We start from the raw sequence: 11,645 nt of genomic DNA, 5'->3' as shown, positions 1-11,645 counted from the left end.
CTCATTTCAATCCATTTATTCCAACAATTCATTCAATATTTTTTCCAACAAAAAGGAAGAAGAAATCTCGCCTCAGTGTACGTACTATCGTTCTTCAATGTAGCAGCGATCTTCTCAATGGATGACAACGATTCGATAGCCAGAGATTTCAGATGGTTGGAAGCGATTGAGAACTGGGAAAAAGAGATGAAATTGGAGAAAGTGGGCGACGAATTGGGAGATATTAAATTAGAATGACCGGATACAAAAAGTGGGTTAGATCCGACCGGGGTCAGAGTTCGTCTCAATAAAAACGACCCGTGAGACAGTCTCACACAATTGTTTGTCTAGTATTTTATGGTTGAATATCTATTTATATTATTCATATTATTTGGGCGTGTGATTTTTTTATCCAAAATATAATACAAAACACTATTTTTAAATAATTCTTTTATGTTTTCTTGAAAGCTGTATTTAGAATTTTAATCATAACAATAATTCACATAAAAACCGATCTTTCAGAACTTGAAAATTAGCTCCCCGAGTTCTTTTTTTAACAAAATTTTTCATGACATCTTGTTGTTTCATCATTTTTCAGTGTTTAGAGTGTCCTTGGAACATGGATTCTGGAAATGCATGTACCCCATGGATGGGCTTTGGCATATCCCTGTGTATTGATCCTTATCCTTACCATCATCAGATTCAGCAGAGTCTAACAAACATGGATGCATAAACAAACTACGAAAATTGAACAATAAGCGTGAAAACAAAGTGGCTATTCCCAAGCCCACTGGTCTTGCTGGCACGATCAGAAGTTTGAATCGACCCATTGAAGGGAAATTGCTGCAAAAATACAATAAAACGTTAGACACCATTAGATCTGCAAATGATGACGATGGGAATGTAACAGATCGGGACATAACTACAATTGCGACGGAAGAAAAATACGAGCCATGATGATGAGTGAAAACGAGAGGTACATGAGCAACTTATATAGAGGAGGAATATAAGAACCATTCAAAACCGGCAGGCATGTAGAAGGCCGAGAGACTAACTCATTGTATAAGATAGATGGATGGTTAAGGGATATTTTTGGGAAGGCAGGCATGCAAAAGGTCGAGAGACTAACTAATAGTATGAGATGGATGGAAAGTTACGGCCCACGGGAATTGTTTCGCAAACAAGTAATAGGGAATACAATTAATGAGAAGGCAAATAATGAGGCGGTTAAGGGAATTGTTTTTAAAATAATTAGCAATGAAAAGACATTTATCAACTCCATAAAAGTATGTCATTTTAAAAAAGTCAGTAAAACTCTGCAATGAAAACACCCTCTTAATGAGAAGGCAAAAATGAGGAAACAAAAGTAATTTCACATTTAAACTCACATATTTATAGATGTATAAATGAGTAATAATAAATAATCAGTAGTAGATAGAATATATAATAGATATATATAGTTTTGATCTCCTGCACACTTGTGTGAACATCTATTGATGTGGCATATATATATACTAGCATATTTGCACACACGATGTGTGTGACGAAAGTTTTTTTTTTATACTTAATTTCAATAAAAAAAATCTAATAAATCTATGCACCCTAGGGTGCAGGGAATCTATGAGCGACCACTAAAACCCGATAGTGGGTTTTGATGATGCAAAAAAAAAAAACTTGGGTATATATATAATTTTGATCCTATTCACCCTAGGGTGCAGGGAATCTATGAGCGACCACTAAAACCCGATAGTGGGTTTTAATGGTGCAAAAAAAAAAACCCGGGTTTTAGTGGTCGCTCACAAATATATATATAAACATACACACATAAGCTTCAATTGAAATAAATTTGATGGCAGAAAATAAATCCCCTCCCACAACTCAAAAAAAAAAAAAAAATTGATGGCAGAAATAAATTATTTACCTCCAGTACATCATGTTCATGAATTTGTCACGAAAATTTTCCTATTTGATGTAAAAGCGAAGTGCTCTACAAACGATTAAAATCTAAATTCCCACGTTTTTTTTAAAAGTTACGATTTAATATGCATGATGGAGAATTAAACGATATAATTTAAAGAACAAGGCAATATATACATACATATATATATGTTGTGCAATGATGATGATAGATTGATGGTAATCTATGCATAATGGATTGATTTATGACTAATTTCAAGTTGTTTTATTTATTTATTTATTGAAATAATTATTTTGGTTAATTAAGTTTGCGTTTTAACTTAACTAAAATTTGAAAAGATCTAATATGTGTTTTATTTTAATTCATGTAAAATATTTTGATGACATAAAATCATTTACAAATTTTACAATGACCCCAGGACACTTGTAAGAATTTACAACCAACAAAAGCGATTAAAAAGCCCAGGAAAAATTTGTACAATACAGTTATGCAAATTACTCTAATACAACAAATAAATTAATAATTGACTATATAATCGAGGTTCGAGTTTTACACGTTTCTGAGGCTAGGGAATAGACTTAGACTGAAACTGGAACTCTAAATTTGACTTCACATTCGAAATCCAGGGACTTTGAAGCTTGGGCTTGGGCCAATTTGTCATGGATTAAACGAATTGTACATGAATCAAAGAAACAAATCGCGTAGAATTAGGGCTGTTAGACAGGTCAATCCATGATCGGCGGCCGGCTCATCAAAAACCCACTGTTTGGCGGGTTGAGGTGGGCCGGCCCACCATCCTTGCGAGCTGGAAATCCTAAACTTAATTACTCAATTGTTTGGTGGGTTGCGGATTAGATGGGCCGGCCATGGGTTGATCCATTACAAATAAAAATAAATAAATAAAAATAAAAATCATTATAATTAATTATAAATTTAATTTCATTTCATTTCATAAATATTAATAGAAACATATTAATAAAATTTTTAATTATTGATTTCACATTGTAAATTTTATATAAAATAAGTAATACAATAAAAATCACAACTTTCATTAAAAAATACATATATATATCCAATAAAACTAAAAAAAAAAATTCCAGGCCCGCCACGGGTTGGCCCGCCTAGGCCCGCTTTTAGTTGAGTTGAAAAAATTTCACTCAATAAATTGTGTGACGGAACGAATCGACCCGACGAACCTAACCCAAATTGACGGGTTGACGTAAAACCCATCACTTTTCATTATGAAATTCTGGTGACAAGGGAGGAAGCTTCCTTTTTATACAGGAAGGTGTCCCGAGAGGTCACTACATATAAGTGTTTCGATCTCTAATTAGAGATGGAATTGAAGAAGAGGTGATCGATTTTTCTTCTTTTTTTTTTTTTTTGTCTCAAAATAGCGATTAATTTTAGAGGCCAAAAATAAAAAAATAAAAAAAAATAAATTTGATTTGTGAAGGATCATTAAAAAGGGCCGCATATTAGAAATCGAACCGAAATTGAAAACATTATTAAATAAGTTTTGAATACACATGCATAAGATGCTTAATAGACCACCAAACTAGCCAGTCCAAAACCAAATAGGATAAGAATCCTATTATATATATATAATTATAACTAAAATACATACTTCGAATATATATTATGGGGCTTTAAACAACACCCAGGTACCCACCCATTCTTATTACCAACCAACAAAAACAACATATCCCAAAAATAATCTTCATTGTTCTGTCGTCTTACGTCAATCCGTGGTTCTGATTTTCCTTCAGTGTTGCGGCATAACTTTCCAAGAACGGACGATCGAGAGGTAAAAAATAAAATAAAAAAAAAATCTGTTATTTCCTCTACGTGTTGTAGCATGTTATGACGGTTTTCTTAATTTTCAGGGCTCCAAGATTTGATAAACATGATAGTCAAATGCGACGGAGATGACAACTACGTACCCGTGGCCAAGCGCCGTGCAATGGGTGCTCTAAAGATTGCCAAATGCGTGGGAATTAAGTCGAAGCCGAAACCGAGTTTACTGGGCGCCACGGTTTCTTCTCTGCTCAAGAACCAACCAGTACTACTGAAGATCAAACAAACTGAACAAATCATACATCAGGAAAAGCAGATGATGCAACATCTACCGAACAGCAAAACTTTGATGTCTGTTTCGGAGCTGGCGAAAGCATCGTTTACACGGAGCCCTTGTCGACTGGGTGGAAGCCACCCTTACGGATTCGGAGGATGCCAAACAAGGCTCGTGATGCCATCAGGAAGCAGTGGCACATTATTGTTGATGGAGACGATATTCCGCCGCCCGTTAAGAGTTTCCAAGATATGAGGTTTCCAGGACCAATATTACACAAGTTGAAGTCCAAGGGAATTGTGAAACCAACTCCTATCCAAGTTCAGGGGCTTCCGGTTGTTTTGTCTGGGAGGGATATGATAGGGATGGCTTCTACTGGAACTGGGAAGACGTTAGTTTTTGTGTTGCCACTTGTTATGACTGCATTGCAAGAGGAAGTCATGATGCCGATTGCTTCTGGAGAAGGGCCGTTTGGATTGATTATCTGTCCTTGTAGGGATCTTGCCACGCAAACATATCAAGTTGTGGAACAATTTCTTGAACCGATGAGAGATGCCGGTTACCCCGAATTGCGATCTTTGCTTTGCATTGGTGGGGTTGATATGAAATCCCAACTCGACGTGGTGAAAAAAGGAGTTCACATTGTAGTTGCTACACCAGGGAGGCTTAAACATATGTTAGCAAAGAAGATGATCAAACTTGACCACTGCAGGTAATTATTTGTTTTCTTTAGAATCCATTTTCTATTATAAAATGAATACAATATATTTGAGCCACCCTTTCATGAATCTGATCTTTTACATACTATGATCTTGACAATACTGACACAGTTTGTTTTTTTTTATGCATGGTTTGAGTCGATTTGGACCAAAAGCTATTTTTTAAAATTCTGATGACTTTGCTTCTTTAACTGATCTTTTAGTCCTGTTTTAATGCTTTCAAGTACCTATTTTTCTTTTTCTATCAATGCCTTATATATGTTTATTCATACAAACATTGGAGTCGCTCACTATTTAATTTGCAGATACCTAACTTTAGATGAAGCAGATCGCCTAGTTGACTTGGGATTTGAAGATGACATTAGAGAAATTTGCGGTCACTTTAAAACGCAAAGACAGACACTACTGTTGTAAGGAATATCATGGCTCATAAAAATTATTAGAATCAGATGTTATTACTAGGTGTTGACAACATCCTACACAACATGCAGCAGAAATATTAAAACGTGAATAGTAACAGCAAACCAACAGTAAAAATACTCAAGAGTAAATATGCACAAGTACTAAAGTAATAAAAGGTTGCGCATACAAATATATTTAGATGTTGTCACTAGGTGTTGATAACATCTTCAATAACAATTTGATTAACATGCATCAGAATTTTTGAAAGCATGAATAAAATAGATAAGCAACCAAACAAATCAGACTCAAATATTTAAGCAAGAGTATAAAATACTCTTGCAGCGCCTCAAGGCAAAACTTTCATTAGAAAATAATCAAAGAGTTTTACAAACCCTAAAACTAGTGAATTATTGTAAAAATCAATTTTCTCAAAACATGTGAGAAAATAAAGAATAAAACAAATAAACCAACTCCTAAAAGTCTACTGAAGGTAGACAAGAAAATCAAGAGAATAGAGTTGGCCCTAGATGCCAAAACACGAGAGCAAAAAAGCTTTCAATCTTCGATCCTCAATCAACATGCTCTCAAACTCTTCATGGCATCTACAGAAAATAACTTCAACAAATAGACAAGGACTCTTCAATGTGAAAACACTCCAGAAAGTCGAGTTCCTTGTCTTCTACACTTAAGCTCTCTCGTCTCTTTCTTTTATTTTGTACGCTCAAATTCTCATCTACGGCTTGAGATCTCTCTTTTCTGCGCTCTCTCGTTTTTCTCCAAGCCACCTGATCTCTACGTTCTTTCTTCTATTTAAGCGTGTCAACTTATCTCCAAAAAGTCTTGATCTTGTTGTAACGACCCACTGTATCAAGACTAGTCTTTTCAGCGTGCTTATGTCCTCACTCACACGCACCCTGAGAAACTTCCCAGGGGGTCACCCATCCTATAATTTCCCCAAGTCAAGCACGCTTAACTTTGGAGTTCTTATGTGATGAGCTCCCGAAAAGAAGATGCACCTTCTTGATATGAGCAGTACATATGAAATCTTTTAAGCTCTCCTCAACTATGTAGTCCCATACTTACACAGTCTCAGAATCCCCTCTCATTCCGGCAGGATCGGTTCATTCATGTCTCCCTCCGCCTAAAAGCCTACCAGAAGCCGCTCATTGTCCGTGCAACCTCTTGGCACCGGCGATCACTCCCTGCCTCCTCAGCCCCGGGCGTCACATACCAATTGAAACGCCTACTACTAATAAAATGCGGAAAAACTTTTTTTTTTTTTAAAATAATACTATACATATACGCCCATACATATATGTATATAAAAATAACATATATTTCTTAAATAACCTGAAAAATATTAAATAAATAAATAAATCCTTAAAAATATTTCATGCATCAATTTAAAATGATAAACAATGCTGCTGAAAAATATCATATGCGGAATAATAATAAAATAAAACATGTTTCAAAATTTCATCATAATAGACTAAATAACTACGACGGTCACGGGGTCCACTGCTCCGTGAGCTCATACGTTCTCACCACGGGTAGGAGCTACATAAATGTCATCATGCTCACCTGCACCATATAAGCGTAGTGAGCCTAGGGGCTCAACATGTCTAATCCTTTATAACAAGGTTAAAAAATAATGCATCACGTAGATACTAATACATATACATGTACATGAGCATGCATGGAAACATTTTTCATAACATAAATGCTGAATCATAAATCTTAAACATAACATAACTTTCTTCATCATACATAACATAATTGAGCATGTCATAAACATAAAAACTGAGTATGGTCATATCCATGAATGTGACTAATAACTGTGCCGACTGATCAGTCTAAAGAACCATCGTACGTGGCGGTGGATAAATCCACCTCTATGCTGGTAGTAAACTACCTCTGTGCCAGTGGTAAAACCACTTCTATGCCGGTAGTAGAACTACCTCTGTGTCAGTGGTAAAACCACTTCTATGCTGTCACATCACTTCAATTTCCATAAAAATATTTTTCATGCTCAATTCTTAATCATAAACACATCATAAAATATTTCATGTATGCATGCACTTAAAATATGTCCGTAATATATATTTAATTAATTTTAATAATAAATATACTTTTACTTAAAATAGACTTCATGCATAAAAATAATTAAATATATATTTCGGACTTAGTTTAATTTCATGGGTTGGTCTAGACTGCTGATCACTCACTCTAAGCCTATTAAACTTAAATAAAATCCAATAATCATATTTTAGCCCAAATAACTTAATTAAACTTAACTTGACCTAAATAAATATTTAAGCCCAATTACTTAACTTAAGCCCAATAAAACTCTAGACTGGCCCAAAATCCACTGACTGGCCCAATGGGCCCAAAAACCCAAAGACTGGCCCAATAATTTCCATGGGCTCCCAAGCCCATAAAATTAATTGGATTGACTTAAATAAATTATTTGAAGCCCAAATAAAATTATTTAGTGACCCAAATAATTTTATTTCTAATTAATTAGCCCAAAAACTCAATTAAAACATAAGTCACTTAAAAATTAAAATACTCGAGCCCGGCCCACCTAGCCCGGACCTGGACCTACCTTACCCGACCCGCTTACACCCTAGACCCGACCCGGATGCCCAGACCCAACCCAGGACCAAACCCGACCCGGAAACCCCTCGCCTTCGGCCGGCCAACTACGGCTACCTTTGGCCATGAAACCACCGCCTACACCTAGCCCACTTCAAGACGTTTCCAAAAAGCTAAAAACCAGCTCAAACCGAGCCCTAACGAAGGAGAACGACCCAAAACAATCTAGCCCTTATTCTGCTCGCGCGCTGCGCGCAACCAGCGACTTCAGGCCATTCCGCCGCCAATCTCCGGCAACCACTGGCCGGAGGCCCACCTGTAATACCTTCCTATTTGTCTTACGGTTCTAACCCAACTGGAATCAGCCTAAAACACGCCCTGTGGCTTGAGAACGAGCCAATCTCCCTACCTCGCTCAACCTGCGCGATCTGCTGCGCCACTATGGACCAAAAACTGAACCATCCTTGAACCCAGCCAACTCCAGCCCTTAGCCCGACCATGGTTCGATTCCCTAGGACCCTAAATCACCTCTGACCTGAGCCCCAAGCCCCTGGACCGAGCCATGCTAAATAAAACATGAGCTATGACATGAAACACTCAAACATGCATCAAACTTCAATAACATTGCATAATTTCGAAATATTCTTATGGAATCTGAAAAAAAAACATCATGCATGAATAATAGCTTATATGGTGGCCAAATAAAAGTTTTAGACATGCCTTAAACGAAGATAGATTGAGAAACGAGACAATAATCGCGTGTACGGCGCTCCGGGACGACGAACGAACCAAAGACTCCAAGAATCTATGAAGGATCGGCTATGGAGATTGCTTTCTGCTGAACGTGAGAATGGGGGTGGGAGGAGATGGGAGTTGTCGGCTGAGTGGGGTTTGGGTAGGGTAGGTTTTTGTTTTTAAATTTTTGTAACTAGGAATAATTTAGGATAATAACTAGTATAAAATAATTAGATAGATAATATAACATAAATATAAGATTTTAAACTCTTAAAAATACCTACTAATCTGATAACTAATCAAAAATCCCGAAATACTAATTTATAGTATTTTTAAAAATTAATAAAAGTCATTAAAATGACTTATTTTGGCTAAAAATCAACTTTTAAATAAATATATAATTAAATACTAAAATTTTCTTGACAAAATACCTTAAAATAAGATTTTAAGGCTCATAAAATCATAAAATATTTTTGGCTAAGAATTTTGGTATCTCGTCCGTCCACGGTCCCGTCTACGCGATCAACTCAATAAAATTCTTAAAAATCTAAAAAATACAATAACTGCGGGTTAAATGATAAAATAAATTTAAATCATGCATATAATTCACATAATAACACATAAATGTCATTTAACCCAAATATAAATTTTTAAATAATTAATTTCCCTAATTATGCATGCGAATTTACGTATTAAAATTTCCGGGTGTTACAATTTTCCCCCCCTTAAATTGAATTTCGTCCTCGAAATTCGACTGATCAAACTCTAATAACGAAGTCCCTCAAAATTCTAGTTTACTAACTCCACGATTAGTTATCTAGTTTTCAAGTTTCAATATCCCAAAGTCACGTAAATCGCAATGCATAACTAAGTATTTTAAAACTTTGATAACATAAAGTCTTAAGTCATAACATATGCTCCTCATAAATCATAATAAAACATTTAAAACTTACAGACCGGTAGTGGGATTTCTGAGCTTCACGTGGCAGATGGATATCCTCCAAGGACCGTGCTCTGATACCAATTGTAACGACCCACTGTATCAAGACTAGTCTTTTCAGCGTGCTTATGTCCTCACTCACACGCACCCTGAGAAACTTCCCAGGGGGTCACCCATCCTATAATTTCCCCAAGTCAAGCACGCTTAACTTTGGAGTTCTTATGTGATGAGCTCCCGAAAAGAAGATGCACCTTCTTGATATGAGCAGTACATATGAAATCTTTTAAGCTCTCCTCAACTATGTAGTCTCATACCTACACAGTCTCAGAATCCCCTCTCATTCCGGCAGGATCGGTTCATTCATGTCTCCCTCCGCCTAGAAGCCTACCAGAAGCCGCTCATTGTCCGTGCAACCTCTTGGCACCGGCGATCCCTGCCTCCTCAGCCCCGGGCGTCACATTTGTTTCCTTAATTCAAACTTGAATCTGCAATGATAAGGAAACAAAGATAAGTTAGGAGATAGATATATATTATGATAAGTCCAAATATATCTTCTACCAGAAATATCAAACAACTAAATCTAGATAATTAATATAAGATAATTCCTATCACAATTAAACGCATCAATCTTATTTTAAATATAGGAAAATTATATTATATCACTTCAATTCAGAACAATTCCTAATTTAAAATAAACTATCAATCCAAAAAATCATATTTTAAATCTAGGAATATTATATTATCTCAATTCAAATAAAAACTATTCCTAGTTTAAAATATATCAAGCATAAAGATAAAAAAACACAATATCAACTAACAATCCTAGAAACGCAAAACACAATATTATAATATTTCAAAACATAAAAATATATCAAGGAATAATTATCATTTCAACTGTTTTGAGCCACAATGCCCCTGAAGATCCAAAATTTTGCTCGTAGCGCTCTTGTAAAGCCTGTAACCGTGAATGTTGGAAGGGCCGGAGCAGCTAATCTTGATGTGATTCAACACGTGGAGTACGTGAAGCCGTTTATCTTCTTGAATGCTTGCAAAAGACCACACCACCTGTTTTGGTGTTCTGTGAGAATAAATCGGATGTGGGTGACATTCATGAGTATCTTGTTCTCAAGGGAGTAGAAGCAGTTGCAGTTCATGGAGGGATGGATCAACAAGAGAGAGATGGCGCCATCACGACCTTTAAATCTGGACAAAAAGACGTTTTAGTAGCTACGGATGTTGTTTCCAAAGGTCTCGATTTCCCCGACGTTCAGCATGTCATCAACTACGACATGCCTGCAGAAATAGAGAAGTATGTCCATAGGATCGGAAGGACGGGGAGATGTGGAAAAACGGGAACTGCCACGACTTTTATCAACAAGAGCCAAAGTGAAACAACCCTTGTCGATTTGAAGCGTCTATTGGAAGAAGCGAAGCAGAGGGTGCCTCCGGTTCTTTCCGAGCTTAAGGATCCGGCGGAAGATGTAGAAGAGATAGCCAAGTCAAGTGGAGTGAAGGGTTGTGTTTACTGTGGTGGGCTTGGGCACCATATTGGTGATTGCCCCAAGTTGGAGCATCAAAAAAACATGCAAATGGCTTGTTTAAGAAGGAATAATTATTTTGGATCAGGGGGTTATGGGGGGGAGATTTGATTTACTCATATTAATGTATGTAAAACTATGCATGATACAATAAATGGTGTGTATCAGTCAGTACATATATATATCAATCTACTTGATCTATTTCTATTTTCCAGTTGCATTTTAAGAGATGTCATAATTTTTGTAATTAGTGTGCCCTTGTCTGCTTTAAATATATATTATTATAATCATAAAATATTAGTAATTCATCAAATATAATTTGTTTTTACTTTAATTCACTTTCATTTCCGGTTCGGTTGTGTTTTTCTTGCTTATTTGCAGATTGCATGTTGTCTGTGGTGCGTGGTAGGAGACTTCACTGCGATACATAGTTTATTGACAAAAACTCCTATGAAACGGTCTCAATGGTCATTTTTTTGAGATGAGTCTCTTATATGGGTTATTTATTAAAAAATATTACATTTTATGTCAAAAGTATTACTTATTATTATAAATATGGGTAGGGTTGACCCGTCTCACGGATAAGACCGTCTCACATAAGTTTATTATATACAAGCTACTCGTGACACATTGCATGTGTTTAATTAATATATAATATATAATAGTTAATGTCGAGAGTTGGGTTTGTGTAATGCATTTTTATTTTTAAAGTATTTTTTTAGTCAAGTTATTCTAATTCTTTGGGTAC

The 11,645-nt window shown here is 36.0% G+C and overlaps 1 pseudogene; it reads left to right on the top strand.

Moving 5' to 3' along the window:
- Positions 1 to 3,953: 3,953 nt before the first annotated feature.
- LOC140877855 (DEAD-box ATP-dependent RNA helicase 35-like) lies at positions 3,954 to 11,008 on the top strand (annotated as a pseudogene).
- Positions 11,009 to 11,645: the final 637 nt, after the last annotated feature.

Source organism: Henckelia pumila, chromosome 2 (assembly GCF_033568475.1).
Source record: "Henckelia pumila isolate YLH828 chromosome 2, ASM3356847v2, whole genome shotgun sequence".
NCBI lineage: Eukaryota > Viridiplantae > Streptophyta > Magnoliopsida > Lamiales > Gesneriaceae > Henckelia > Henckelia pumila.
Note: the sequence above shows the minus strand (reverse complement) of the source record. Positions and strands in the feature narration are given on the sequence as shown.